The following is a 13,683-nucleotide window of genomic DNA, read 5'->3' on the forward strand; positions in this document are numbered from 1 at the left end:
TCTAAGCAGTTTTTGCAATATTTGGTTTTACTCTAGCTAACTAGCTAAGCTTTTTGCTGAGGGTGTTTGGGTTGGAATTGTTCTAGTCACAGGTGCAAACAGAAAGTATTTAATTAACTAGCGTAACTGTAGGCCTTGACTTGAAAGCGCAAACCACATACAGCGGTGGTTTGAACTTGAAGTGGACTAATTAATTAACTAACTAGGTTAGATCGAAGTTGAATCATTCAATGCGCATTGGCCGCGCTGCACGTGGCAAGACGCCCATACCCATGTGCACGCAGCTCCTAGTTCAGTATCTACTCTTAATTAACTTAACCAAAGATAGACTAGGAGAACTATCTTCGCGAAGAGACCGCAGCCTCTAACGCACGTTACACGGGTAGGGTGTTTATGACGTTGCACGGATTGCGTTTTCCTGAAATGCGCGCATCCAATCCACATCTGCTCCAAATTTAGAAAGTGGATTGCATGAATGTGGTTTAGTGCCCTTCAAGTGTGAAAATGCCTTTAATTATCTAGTGTGTGTGTGTGTGTGTGTGTGTGTGTGTGTGTGTGTGTGTGTGTGTGTGTGTGTGTGTGTGTGTGTGTGTGTGTGTGTGTGTGTGTGTGTGTGTGTGTGTGTGTGTGTGTGTGTGTGTGTGTGTGTGTGTGTGTGTGTGTGTTAACTTAGCCTAATTAAAGTAACTACTAGTATAGAACTTTTCTATGTATAATTACACACCCAGCAGGGTAGTCGGTCTGCAATACTTTACAGACTCTACAGAGAACAACAGAGAGCTGTCAATGGAAACTGTGGTAAGTACACAGTCTTGTAGTAGAGCTGTGGACTTTTGTTAGCTAATGCAATGCAAAGTGAAAACCCTAGTAAATTGTAGAACGAAGAGTGAAAAAGCAATATGCAAAGGAGATCAATTAATGCAACATGTTGGCGAACATCTAGTACGGATAGATTATTGTCAGAACTGCAAAAAGCGACTAGTCAACAGCTGTAATTAATTAATTAGTTTCTAGGTTAATTAAGTCATAGCGGTACGCATAGTTGCGCTACACTTTCTAGGAATCACGATTATTGCTGCTCTAAATGAAACACTTGAGCTTATACACGTACTATTGGGTTCTTAGTGAGAGACACCGAGTGGCCTTCTACCCTTGCACACGACTCTATTCACCTCTCAAAGCCCCCCAGGCTAAACCATACTCTTAACTATATACGCGGTTATGGTCCCTCCCATAGGAGTGGCCAACACAATCTAGTAACCTCTATTACATCCCCCCTTTCTCAAGTCAATAAACTGCCTTACCAACATCTCCCTTCTCAAAGCATGCAACTCTACTTTTTACTTTCTATAAGTCTGAACGTTTAGGAGTCACTACTCGTCTTCCACTCCTTGTCCTGAGTGTTGGTGAATTCTGTCGGACTCGGCTTTCTTGAGTAGTAAATGTAGATGTATCCGTTTGATGATGTGCTGATTCGAAGTGAGGTTGGGGTGTCCTCTGGAATCTCCTCCTGTTGTGATGGTGGAATGTTCACTAGATGTCGCCTGTTTCTTCGAACAGTTGTTGACTGAGTTTGCACCCGATATGACCTTGGTGTTGACTCATCTTGTAAGACTTTCCCCGGTTCTCGCCGGTCTCTCACCCAAACAGTAGTGCCCTCAGATAAAGGTTTCAGCACTTTAGTTGCATGTCGCTTGTCGAATCTTTTTTTTTTGGTCTTCTTTACCAATTGCTTCTTTCGTTTGAATCTCCTTCCAAAGAAGTACTCTTGGGTGTAAAACGTGAGGTAATTTCGGCACAACAGATCGAATCTGTCTTCCCATAAGTAATTCTGATGGTGAAAATCCGTTCGCTAGTGGTGTAGCTCGATATGCCAATAATGCTAAATATGGATCTGTTGCTTTCTTGAGAAGACTCTTCACAGTTCTGACCATCCGCTCAGCCTCTCCATTACTCTGAGGTGTAGCGGACTGCTAGTAATATGCGAAAATTAGTATTCGCTTGCGAATTTTGCAAATGCGGCAGAAGAATACTGAGGCCCATTGTCTGATCGAACTTCTTCGGGAATTCCATGTCGGGAAAAAAACGATTTCATGTGTTCAATCACAACTTTTGATGTCGCATCTGATAGTCTCGCTATTTCTGGATACCTTGACAAATAGTCTACAACGAGAAGATACGATTGTCCCTTCCATTCGAAAAGATCAGTTCCGACACATTGCCAGGGACGACTTGGCAAAGGTGTAGGAATGAGAGGTTCAGCTCTATTGCTGCGCTCTTTGCTGCAAACAGTGCAGTTCTCCACTGTCTCGTTCAATTGAGAACTCATTCCTGGCCACCACACTGCTGCTTTTGCGCGATCCAGAGTCTTTTGTGATACCCATGTGGCCTGTGTGGAGTCTCTTTATAACCTCATCTCGTAATAATTCTGGAATAATTATCCGATTGCCTCTTAGAAGTAATCCATCTAGGACTGACAATTCTGTAAATACAGGATAATACTTCTTGACTGGCCCCTTCAACAAGTGTTTAGCTGGCCATCCCTGTATGCAAAATCGTTTCAATTGATTGCATGTGTTGTCTGCAGTCTGTCTGTCCCGTATGTCTTTCAGTCGTTTTTCCGTCACAGGATGGTTAATGATCAGTTCGACATAGGCTTTAGTTGCTGTTTCCAACTCATGAGCTGATTCCGTAGTTATCTGTACTGGACTTCTGGACAATGTGTCAGGTGTGAAAGATTTCTTTCCTGAGACATGACTTATTGAGAAGTTGTATCGCATCAGTCGAAGCCTGAATCTCTGAATACGTATCGGTAGCTCATCCAGCCTCTTGCTTGAACTAAGTAAAGAAACTAGAGGCTTATGGTCTGTCTCCACCTGAAATCTCATACCGTAAAGATAATCACTAAAACGCTCACATGCCCATGTAACAGCCAAGGCTTCTCTCTCCATTTGTGCATATTTTGCTCAGTGGGAGTCATCGACCTCGATGCATATGCTATCGGTTTGAAGTCTCCTGTGTCCTGTCTCTGCTGTATGACTGCACCTAAGCCAAAAGATGATGTGTCAGCTGACACCACCGTCTCTCGAGTGGGTGTATACAAAGCCAAAACTGGTGATTTTATGAGATCCTCTTTGATCTTCTGAAATGCTGTTGCTTGCGGATATTCCCAGATCCAAGCATTCTGTTTGCTTAGAAGTTTCCGCAGTGGTTCCGTTTTCTCTGCCAAATTTGGAATGAACTTGCCCAAATGGTTCACCATACCTAGGACACGTCTCACTTCAGCTGTGTTGGTTGGTTCTTTCAATTGTAACACAGCTTTCACTTTGTCAGGGTCACTCCTGATTCCTTTCTGATCAATGACTTGTCCCAAGAACTTTATCTTTGGAACAGAAAACACACACTTCTCTCGATTAAGAGTAACTCCTGACTTCCTCAGTTTCTTCAAAACCTTGCAGAGTCGAGCATCATGTTCTTCTTGTGAACTTCCATAGATCAAGATATCATCCATAAGACATACAGTTCCTTCCATTCCAGTCAGAAGGTTAGACATTCGACGTTGAAACAATTCGGGAGCTGATGAAATACCAAATGGGAGTCTGTTGAAGCAGAATCTTCCAAATGGTGTTACGAAAGTGGTGAAAAGAGCTGAATTTTTGGACAATGGTATTTGCCAGAATCCACTGTTGGCATCCAATTTCGTAAACACCTTAGCTCCAGCTAATTGACCCAATGTGTAGTCTACAGACGGTAACATCAAACGCTCTCTGCATACACTCTCATTTAGTCTAGACAAATCTACGCATATTCGAACTCTTCCTCCTGATTTTGGCACTACAACTATGCCAGAACACCAATCAGTTGGCGTTTCAACTTGAGAAATCACTCCCTCCTTCAGCATTCTTTCAAGCTCCGTCTCCACTTCTTTCATGAGTGGCAGCGGCACAAGACGGGGAGTGGACAAAGCGAAAGGTGTTGCATTCTCTTTCAGCTTGATCTCATACTTTCCTTCTAGTTTTCCCAGACCTTGGAACAGTTGAGGAAACTCTTCTTGGACTGACCATGATGGCTGTCTCGCTGCTGAATCTATTCTCTTTAGCAATTGAAGGCTCTCGATTGCAGGCCGCCCCAATAATGCCCGTTCAACATCACGCACCACGTAAACCTCCTGCTGTGATGACCTCTGGCGGTATTGTAATCTTGCAGTAAACTTACCACGAACACGTAGCAAATTATCTCCGGGCCCTCTCAGTCTGGCTCCCGATGGTTGTAGCTTTGTTGTAATGTTACCAAACATAGACTCTGGGATCACGGTAACGTCCCCTCCAGTAACGACTGGAACGCCATCTAACGTAACCTGAACCATCCATGCTTTACATTGTTTAGACATGCTCTCATTACTCAGTGAGAAAAGATCACCGAACTCTCCCGAGCCTTGGTCTTCAAATACCGTTGAGACCTTCTTTGTCTTGCAGACACGCGCATAGTGTCCCAACTTCCCGCATTTGTGGCATTTCGCGTTACTCGCAGGACACCGCTCTCTACCGTGTATAGGTTCTGCGCCGCACCTGTGGCATGTACTTCCTGGTGTGCTCGTTTGCTTTTTGCTGACTCGACTAGCTTGAAAATGCGCCGGCTTGCTTTTTCGTTGCCCTGTTAGCGATCGCTTCACGCGGCGTATCTGAGCTGCTTCCAACTCTGTTGACTTCTGAGATTCCAAGGGTAGTTCATTTCGAACTACAGTCTGCTGCTCTTTTACAGCTTCGCTCTGACGAGATTTTGTTATTGCCGTCCAAAGAGTCAAATCTGAGTCCATCTGCAACGCTTCCGATAATTTGGCATCCCGCAACCCTACCACCAGGCGGTCGCGAATTAGCTCTTCGCGGAGTGTCCCAAACTCACGATGCTCCGCCAAGCTGTACAACGCTGTGATGAATGTCTCGACCGGTTCATCTCTCGTCTGGCGTCGTTGGTTGAATTTTGCTCTTTCAAAGATCACGTTTCGTTTCTTTACGAAGTAGCCATCTAACCCAGCCTTGACGTCTGCATACTTCGTTCTCTGCTCCTCAGTGAGGGTGAGACACGCTAAAACATCTTCTGCTTGAGCGCCCATGGAGTACAAGAGTGTACTGACCTGCATTGCGTCTTCTTTCTCCACGAGACCTGAAGCGGTTCAGAATCTCTCAAATCTACGACTCCACCCCGGCCATTGCTCAGGGGACGAGAAATCAAACGTCTCTGGAGGTGCAACCTGGAACGTAGCCATCGCCGGTAGTTCTCTAGAGTTGCGCCACTCCTGACACCATGTACTATTGGGTTCTTAGTGAGAGACACCGAGAGGCCTTCTACCCTTGCACACGACTCTATTCACCTCTCAAAGCCCCCAGGCTAAACCATACTCTTAATTAAGCAAACTGCCATTCTAGTTTCGTTTCGTTCCCACTTCTACGACGCATGCGTATTTCACCTATGCTTACTATGGCTGCAGGTGCTGACAATCTATTTGTGAGGAAACGGGAAGGAATTTTTGTTTGCAGATTTAGCTTTGAGAGCGAAGAAACTGTTTGATGAGAAAGACTCTCTAGAGCAGCTGAAACAAGTCAGGTCTACCGCCAATTTCTGTTGCTCTACGAAACAACAGAACGTCAACCGAGAGCTAAGGCGATAGGTTAGTCTGTATATGTGTGAACATGTAGAGATCAATTACCTTCAAATTTGTGTTGGAAGCGCTTGGTCGGTTGGGGATAGTCTCCCGTAGCCAAACCCCTCCCCTTCTTGATATCTACCGGCGGGAAAGGGTTTGGTGAAATTGCACACAAGCAGTGGTGCCAGCCTCCACCGACTTCCGGGTGGGAGATAATTACGTTAACATCAACGTGTAATCAACCCCACGCAAGTTGATTGTTAGTTACACAATGGATCCGGACTGTTGTGCTCTGTGCTTGGAGTCTCTTTTCAGCAAACGCAAAACAAAGAAAAAGAAAACGGTTCTCGCAATGCTCAAGCAGTGTAGACAACTTGGCAAGTCTAGACTAGTCGGACATTCTTTTGTTGACCAGCTGACTAGATAGAAGCAGCTGGATCGAGCTTGTTTGTGATACATTGCCGAACGTAGCTTGCTTCGTTTCCTAGGCTAGATCAGCAAATTCAAGCGTTGCGGGAAGAGATCAAGGCGATGGCATGGCAGGTCGAAATAATTAATTATGCAGAGGTTAGCGCACAGTTTGCGTGAATTCGTAGCTAACTAAACGCCCTATACCAAGAACAATATACCATACTATCGTAAAGTCTGCCCATTGATTGTTGTAAGCCTTCCAACAAGTGATTTTTCGTCGACAACAGAGAGAAGAATGTTTCCAGTAATTATCACCTGTCAGCTTTAACCATCATCTAATTACTATTTGGAAAGACGTGGGCGTATGCCTGGCACCACTGCTTGTGTGCAATTTCACCAAACCCTTTCCCGCCGGTAGATATCAAGAAGGGGAGGGGTTTGGCTACGCGAGACTAGGTTGGGGATACATCAACAACATAGATTGAATGAAACCGTAAAGTTTACTGAACAAAGTGTGTCGATTCGGCGAGATATTACACCTCAGGACAAAAGTATCTGTTTAGTGGTAAGTGTGATTTCTGTCTTATTCATTCTATAATGCAATGATACCACACCTGTCATGCATGGTCAGGATTAATTCTTGGATTAATGTTGCCCTTCTCCTAATCCCAAATGATGCTACACAACAAATCGAATATATTAATTGCCGCAGATTTCGAGCGTCTGTACAGTAAATTTAATTTTAGTTAAATTAATTCTATCTGTATGCATGCTGTCATCGATTCAAGAAAGCAGTTTTGTTTCAAGCTAGTCTAATTAGTAATTCAAGAACATGCTGAGAAGTGTGACGTTTGTGGTCTTGTCCGCCGCTCCAAGCCATTGTTTTCTCTAGTTAAATATATCGCTATTCTGGAGCATACAGGAACGGCAGGCTTTCAAATTGACAAGGCTTACACCTGTTATCCGGGTATCTTGGTAACGCTTAATTGCAAAGCACAGATTTGTCAAAAATGCACTTCGTAGCAATGCTCTGCTTACCATTGACATTATATGGTAACAACCAATCAGAATTCAGTATGATTACCGTGATTTTCAAGTTAGGCGTTGGCACTGGAAAGTACTGAGTGAATTTCCTCATGGAGTCTGTGGTTCATAAGTCAAGGGCAATGGCAGAACTACATTTTTCTTGGATATTTCCCCTACTACTTCAGGTTATTTTACGCATTATTGCCAAATTTCAAGATTTGATGTTCTGTTACAGTACTGAAGAAGAAAGAAAAACAGAATTTACCTCCCATGTTGACGATCACTTTTCTCGTCTAGTAGACAGGCTTTGCAAAAACTGAAAGTACACAAAAACTGAAAGTACTCTTACCTAGATCATGTCTTACACTTTTATTAGACAATTTTAGAAAAGATTTACCTTTGTTTTAGGCCCTTTCTAGCGGTTTACGTAAACCCCCGCGGCCACACTTCCAGACTTGGGCAATTCCTACATACAGGGTACTACGTACCTGCCCTATGATTATTACTAGTACTGTGTGCATGGTACAGTCTCCTGATGTTGAACAGTCAACGGCATTGACCCAAGCAAGCAAACACAGAAGTGATCAAACAAACTAAACTAAGTTGCATTGGCAAGCACTATGTTTCACCATCTCAGAGTTGTTTGCTCCTCAGCTAGATCCAAGCAAGTAGAACAAACCTGTATGTTTTGACTCATGCACACCTACTGCATGTTATATAGTGCGCAGATGCAGTTACTGAGTATGTCACGTGCAGCATAAATCACTCAACGTGAACAGTAAAGACTGAATGATGACTGGATAGTGTACTTGTTATACTTCTAGAAGTAGTAGTGCATTTGTGTCATTTCTTGTTCCATACGGAGATAGATAACGAAGTAGCTATGGTTCTATACCCACTAAGTGGGCAGACTGGGAATTTGTCTTGAAGCAACTCGATCCTTACTAAAACTGTTTACTGTCTCACTTTTTAAACTTGTCATTGCAATTGCAATCGCTGTTATGCTTACACGAGAGACTTGATGAAGCCAAAGCAGCTGTACACATTAGCAGAGAGCTGCTGCAAAACAATGGGGACTGACTGAAAGCACTGTCAACAATCATTGAACCGGACCTATTAGACATCTCAGCTAAAGGAATTCAAAATTATTATATGCTGCCATGTGTTAGCTGATGCTGGCTATTAACCAGGTACATAGCCCTTTTGAAATTTACAAAACAGTTATGTCTAAACAAACTTCTGAAACTCACTTATGAATATGCCATTGTGTTTTGGACTGTCCTTAGCTGTTCAGATCTTTTTATTAAAATAACAGAGACCAAACCCCTTTAAAGATGGGTGTCCGGGAAAGAACTGGTGGGCAGGATTTATGAAGCGCTCGCTTGAACTTGCACAGAGAAAACCAGAGCATCTTTCAAAGAACAGACCTCAAGCAGCAACCAAGGTGATTAGAGGCATTTCACAGTGGTTTGCTAGTTACACTGCATAAAAGACAACAATATCTTTAGAAGGGGGATATAGGATGTTGATTCTGGAACTGCGATGAATCTGAATTATACTGTAGCAACCTCAGCTGCTACCAAAAAGATTCTGGCAAGAAAAGGAGCCCACACAGTGTTATGATGTGCAAGGTGGTTTAGGCATCCAAACAATAACTATTTTAGCAGGTGGATCTGCTTCATGTAGAAACACAATAGAATCAACCCATGTAGTTTTCTCTAATGTATTAAATCAAGACTGTACTTTCTAATTAAATAATAGGCAACAGTATTGCTCCTCTTATAATTAATCTGCAAGGGTAAGAACTTCTGTCAGAAATAATGAAGAGTTCTCTGTCAAATTGCCATGTTTCCATGTGTTCTTCTGGGTGGATAGAAAAAGCAAATTTAATTCTCACAATGGTTTGACATCATCATTCTCCCACAAGTAGAAGATATCCTTGCGACAGGGCCTGTAGTTCTGTATTCTTGATGGTCATGGTTCCCACGACAGCCTATCAATGATCGAAAAGGCCAGAAACAAGGGTGTCATTATTTACTGCCTTCTGTCACATACAACACATGTCTTGACAACTATTTGATGTAGGTGTCTTTGGCCCACTGAAGACAAACTGGAATTCCACCCTCCAGAAGTAAAAAGACATACAATTAAAAGCAGACAGAGTATACAGGTGTACTTTCCCAATTTTGTTGGCTAAGGTATGGGATTGTGTGTTGTCAGAATACCTAGTTGCTGGCTTTTGCGTTTCAGGAATTCACCCACTATCATCAGCAGCCATTCCTGACTCAAAGCTAGCCATCACTTTCTTATCTTTTTGACAACAATTACACAGAAGTAGCTGCAACCACTCGAGGTTTACAAGAAACATCAGTGCAACGTCAGATTCACCACTACTTTGCTGAGCTTTTTTTTGAAGCCTGTTGAAAAGCCATCACAAGAAGAAAAGATCAAGGAAAGAAGCTTAGAGTGCTGCCATTTCATGCAGGAGCAATCTTGACATCAGACACCTTCGTAGAAAGACTGAAAGAAAACAACACCATAAGTACATAAAACAATGCAAACGAAAGGCACCAACAAAAGAATTAGAAGCATGCCAAGCTAATTAGGAAGAGACATGTATGTACAACATGGTGAAAGCCACGATGATGACGCCCTGTGTGGTGGATGTAGACAATTTTACTACCAAGACACTAAAAGGACAAAGAAGGTTGGATCGGCTGTGACAAACAGGGCTGCAATCAATGGTATCACTACTGTTGTGCTATTAAACCTCGACGAAATGTCTGATTTGAGCAAATTTTGGACTTTTCCAGACTGTGAAGACTGTTGACAGATGTTATATGTTTTTTTAAAAACAGTTTAATTAAACATAGCGAGACAGGGCATGAAGCTGAAACAGTAGCTGCATGTCCAACATTAGATAACTATGTTAGAAATCAATAAGTGTGACATGCCTTCATTATTTGTAAATATATCAAAGTTTTAACGGTAACTTCTGGCTTGTTAGTGTTGTCGCAATACCACTGACATGTAAAGGTAAACCAACCATAAACGAGCAGCGGAACTTACTCTTTCATATTATAGGATCGAGCAACATGTGATTGTGTAAAAGGTGTCCAACATTAGGGTACTTATAATTAAAAAAATAACATGTACATCCACAGTGAGACCATCAAAGCAAATGCGTTCTATCTTCAATGTAATGTAGATGGAATATTAATATTATAGTAAGAAAAATAGAAATGTACATACTCAGTAGTACAGCTAGAGTTTCTTTACAAATGTGTACGTACATTTAATTAATATGTCTAGTATGTATTCTGTTGACAGATGAAGATGTTGGGAGGGTATGACAGACTGTGAAGAGAGACTACAACTAGAGGAGATGACGTGACTGACTGTTGTGTTGTTGTGTGTCTCTAATTTAGCTTCACAGCATTCGATAGATGAGCAGGGCATGTATGAGAAAGCAACAGAACACCTAAGAGAGTCACTCATGCAGTATCAAGCATACAAGCAGCTTGTCGTTTGTGGACAATGTCATGTTCGCACAAAATGAGTAAGAGTGATTTTGGGAGTCTGTAAGTTAATTAACTGCAGGGGAGTTCAGAAGTTCAACTTTACACAATTTTATGTTGCATTTGTGAATCTTAGCTTAACATGCTGATGTTGGAGTGTGTGCATTGATGATGAGAAAGTTGTGAATAGTATATTACGTCACATATAAGGGCATGTCGTTAAGGCCCTAAGTAGTTTTGCATCGGCGCCCGCATCACTCACAAACATCCTGAATTCCCCTCCCCTATACACCTGCACATGCATCAGTCGCCATATTGTCGTGTGTCCATATCGTGCATCAACGCGACTGCTGCCAACACTATAGTTCTGATGTGTGTTATAGTGTGTAGTCCCTTTTAAACATACTAAAGCTGTGAGCCTGTACAACCTAATGACTACAATAACGTGTTAATATTAATTATGAGTAGAAGAATGTGTTAATATTAAATAGATACAGAGTATAAATGTACTGCTTTCCCCCACCTAAATTCAGGAAGAGGCTGACGTGAAACTATATATTATGTAGTTTGTATGGCCTAAGTGAGGGGCATCGGGTATAATTATTCTCATTGTGCCAGCTCTGAGCATGCATGACAAGTTTACTACAACTTTTAGTGCAACTAATCTGTATCAGATGATGTGATCCATCCCAGGATCTCATAAAAACGCTCATATAGACTGTGGAGTTTGTGAGGTTATTTAGGAAATGAATGATGAAAGACATTGTCAGATGAAGATGATGATCGAAGAAGTAGAAATTGTGCGAGATCTACAGTAGAAATCTGGTGGAACAGTATATTTTGGTACATTATTTAAATTATGTGAGTAGATTAAGACTAGTGTGTATGACTATTAATGCCTGGGCAATGGATGTTGCAGTTATTCCCGTTGTCCATAAGGGCAACCTACAAAGCCTCACACTATAATGACATATCTTTCTATGCGAGGTAATATTGTAATTATATTGTATCATGTTTGCTGCTTTGGCAGCTGTTTGTGTGTTGTCACAAAACAATACAGAATTCTGAGTTTTCTTTGAATTTTGTGTGAATTTTTTGTCGACTTTCGATTTGGTTATTGCAATGTTACTCAGACAAAAAAATCGTAATTTAAAAACAGTTAATTTGAAAATTAGTGTGTATTTGTTGGCTTTATGATGGACTTTACATTCATGTGTTTAATGTGAGTTAGAATACTGATATAAATTAGACATGATTTGTTTTTGTACTGTACTTAGTCTGTATATTTTGTTGTGCAGCGTGTACTTGGTTTTAACTGTCTTTTGTCTCAATTTCCAACAAAAGAAGAAGAAACTGCGGCAAGAGAAGCGTATGCTTTATCATTGAGTACTGTTTGAATAGCTACTACTCTATAGGCTTACACGTACCATTCAACTAAATGAAGGAGCAGAAGAGGAAGTGAAACAATTGTCACAACAGGCTACTGGGTGGACTTAAATGATGTAAGGAGAATGGAAGACATGTGGTAAGTTACAAGATGGAATTGAATGAATGGATGATTTATTTCTGTTGCACCTAGGTGAAAGGTAAAGTTCCCTCTTGGGGCAAACATAAAAACAACTAGGATATAATTAAGACAGCTAACAAACTACAAATACACAAGCTACAGACAATATAAACTACAGTATATCTATACCATTCCTACATGCAACTATTTATCTATAGACCTCTCACAAAATTAAAACCGACTGTCCTGCTCGTTGCAAATAATAATATATTTTAGCTTCATGTCCATAGCCCTTGTCATAGCTTCTTGGAAACCATGCTGGCATGCTTCAGTCGATCATGAATGGGTCATATACTTCCTCATCCCAAGCCCATGTATGATACATCAGATCTGTCATAATCCCAAAGATGAGAGCCAAATGCCAGTACCGGAATTGTTTGTATGAGTTCAATGTTGACAGTATTAGTGGAACATTGAGATAATCATGAACATGTGAGTGCATAACATATGTTGCTGACTTGTGTAGTGTTGTGTAGTGTTGAGTGAAATGGCAGAATTATTGATGATGATCCAAAAACACACTCGTGCCAATGAGATAATGCAGGAAGCTGCAACACTGCAAGGACACTTAACAAATCATCACCACACCGCATTAAATGAGAGATTGTAAATATGAGAATTGTCGTTTCATCTTGTTTATATTGTTCCTTTTGTTCAGCTCTTTGTCGTATGGCAGAATGTCGAGTGAAATAAGACAAACGAATAGATGTTTTGTCCTTCTCCACACAAGTCCTCAGAAATGATCAGTAAAGCAATTAAGGGTGATGAGCATCCAATAAGAGGAAGAAGAAGTAATTATTTCTTTAATATACCATATTTGTTTGTTTTTACAGTAGAATGTCTATTTGTGTTCAGGTTTGTTTGGTGTCGCTCAAATTCTTCTAAGTCAACTGAAGTGGCAAAGAGCTGAAAGCATTCTGAAGGAAACTTCACAAAGTCCCAATATTTTGTGTCAGACTGTACCTGCATGCCATGGGCAAGCTCCCATTTAACTGCATGCGCATTTAAATCGATGTTTATTAAATTTAAAATTGTCAAAACCATCCTTTGAAAAACGATCATATTTAATTAAATCCATATTTCATATCTGATACCGATGCAACCTTCACCAGTCCTCACGTGTTTAGGATATCCGGTTCCTCATCGTAGTCTAATTTGTGTTTCTCCAAGAGACTGTTCCTCCTCCTAGTGTCCTACATTAGTTCACACTCGATCGGACATGACCTGTTCTCGGTTGGACAAATGTCAGATGTCTGACCGTTACATTCTCCTCTATATCAAGAACAATACAATACGTAACAACATCAGCACCCACAAAATCATTCGCGAGCAGTGGCGGATCTACCATACGACGACATGGGCGCGCGCACCAACCCTTTCGGACAAAGTTGGTATTTAGAAATGAAAGTGAACCGCACATGCGACGGACGCAGACTCTGAGAGCCCCAGCCACAGACAGGAATCTGCAAGACCGGATGACCCAACCTATAACGTACTGACTAGCGCGCGCTAGACGT

At 41.5% G+C, this 13,683-nt stretch overlaps 1 long non-coding RNA gene and 1 pseudogene across 2 annotated transcripts; one reads left to right on the forward strand and one right to left on the reverse strand.

Moving 5' to 3' along the window:
• Positions 1-1,155: 1,155 nt before the first annotated feature.
• On the reverse strand, positions 1,156-2,611 carry LOC134182584 (uncharacterized protein K02A2.6-like; annotated as a pseudogene).
• Positions 2,612-5,261: 2,650 nt separating this feature from the next.
• On the forward strand, positions 5,262-10,253 carry LOC134182217 (uncharacterized). 2 transcript variants are annotated; one of them, XR_009970292.1, is made up of 3 exons: positions 5,262-5,668; positions 9,167-9,279; positions 9,332-10,253. It is a non-coding gene; the product is annotated as an uncharacterized LOC134182217 (long non-coding RNA). The 2 variants fall into 2 exon arrangements; XR_009970291.1 differs by lacking the exon at positions 5,262-5,668 and adding exons at positions 6,495-6,620; positions 8,957-9,105 and having other exon boundaries at positions 9,167-10,253.
• Positions 10,254-13,683: the final 3,430 nt, after the last annotated feature.

Source organism: Corticium candelabrum, chromosome 7, assembly GCF_963422355.1.
Source record: "Corticium candelabrum chromosome 7, ooCorCand1.1, whole genome shotgun sequence".
NCBI lineage: Eukaryota > Metazoa > Porifera > Homoscleromorpha > Homosclerophorida > Plakinidae > Corticium > Corticium candelabrum.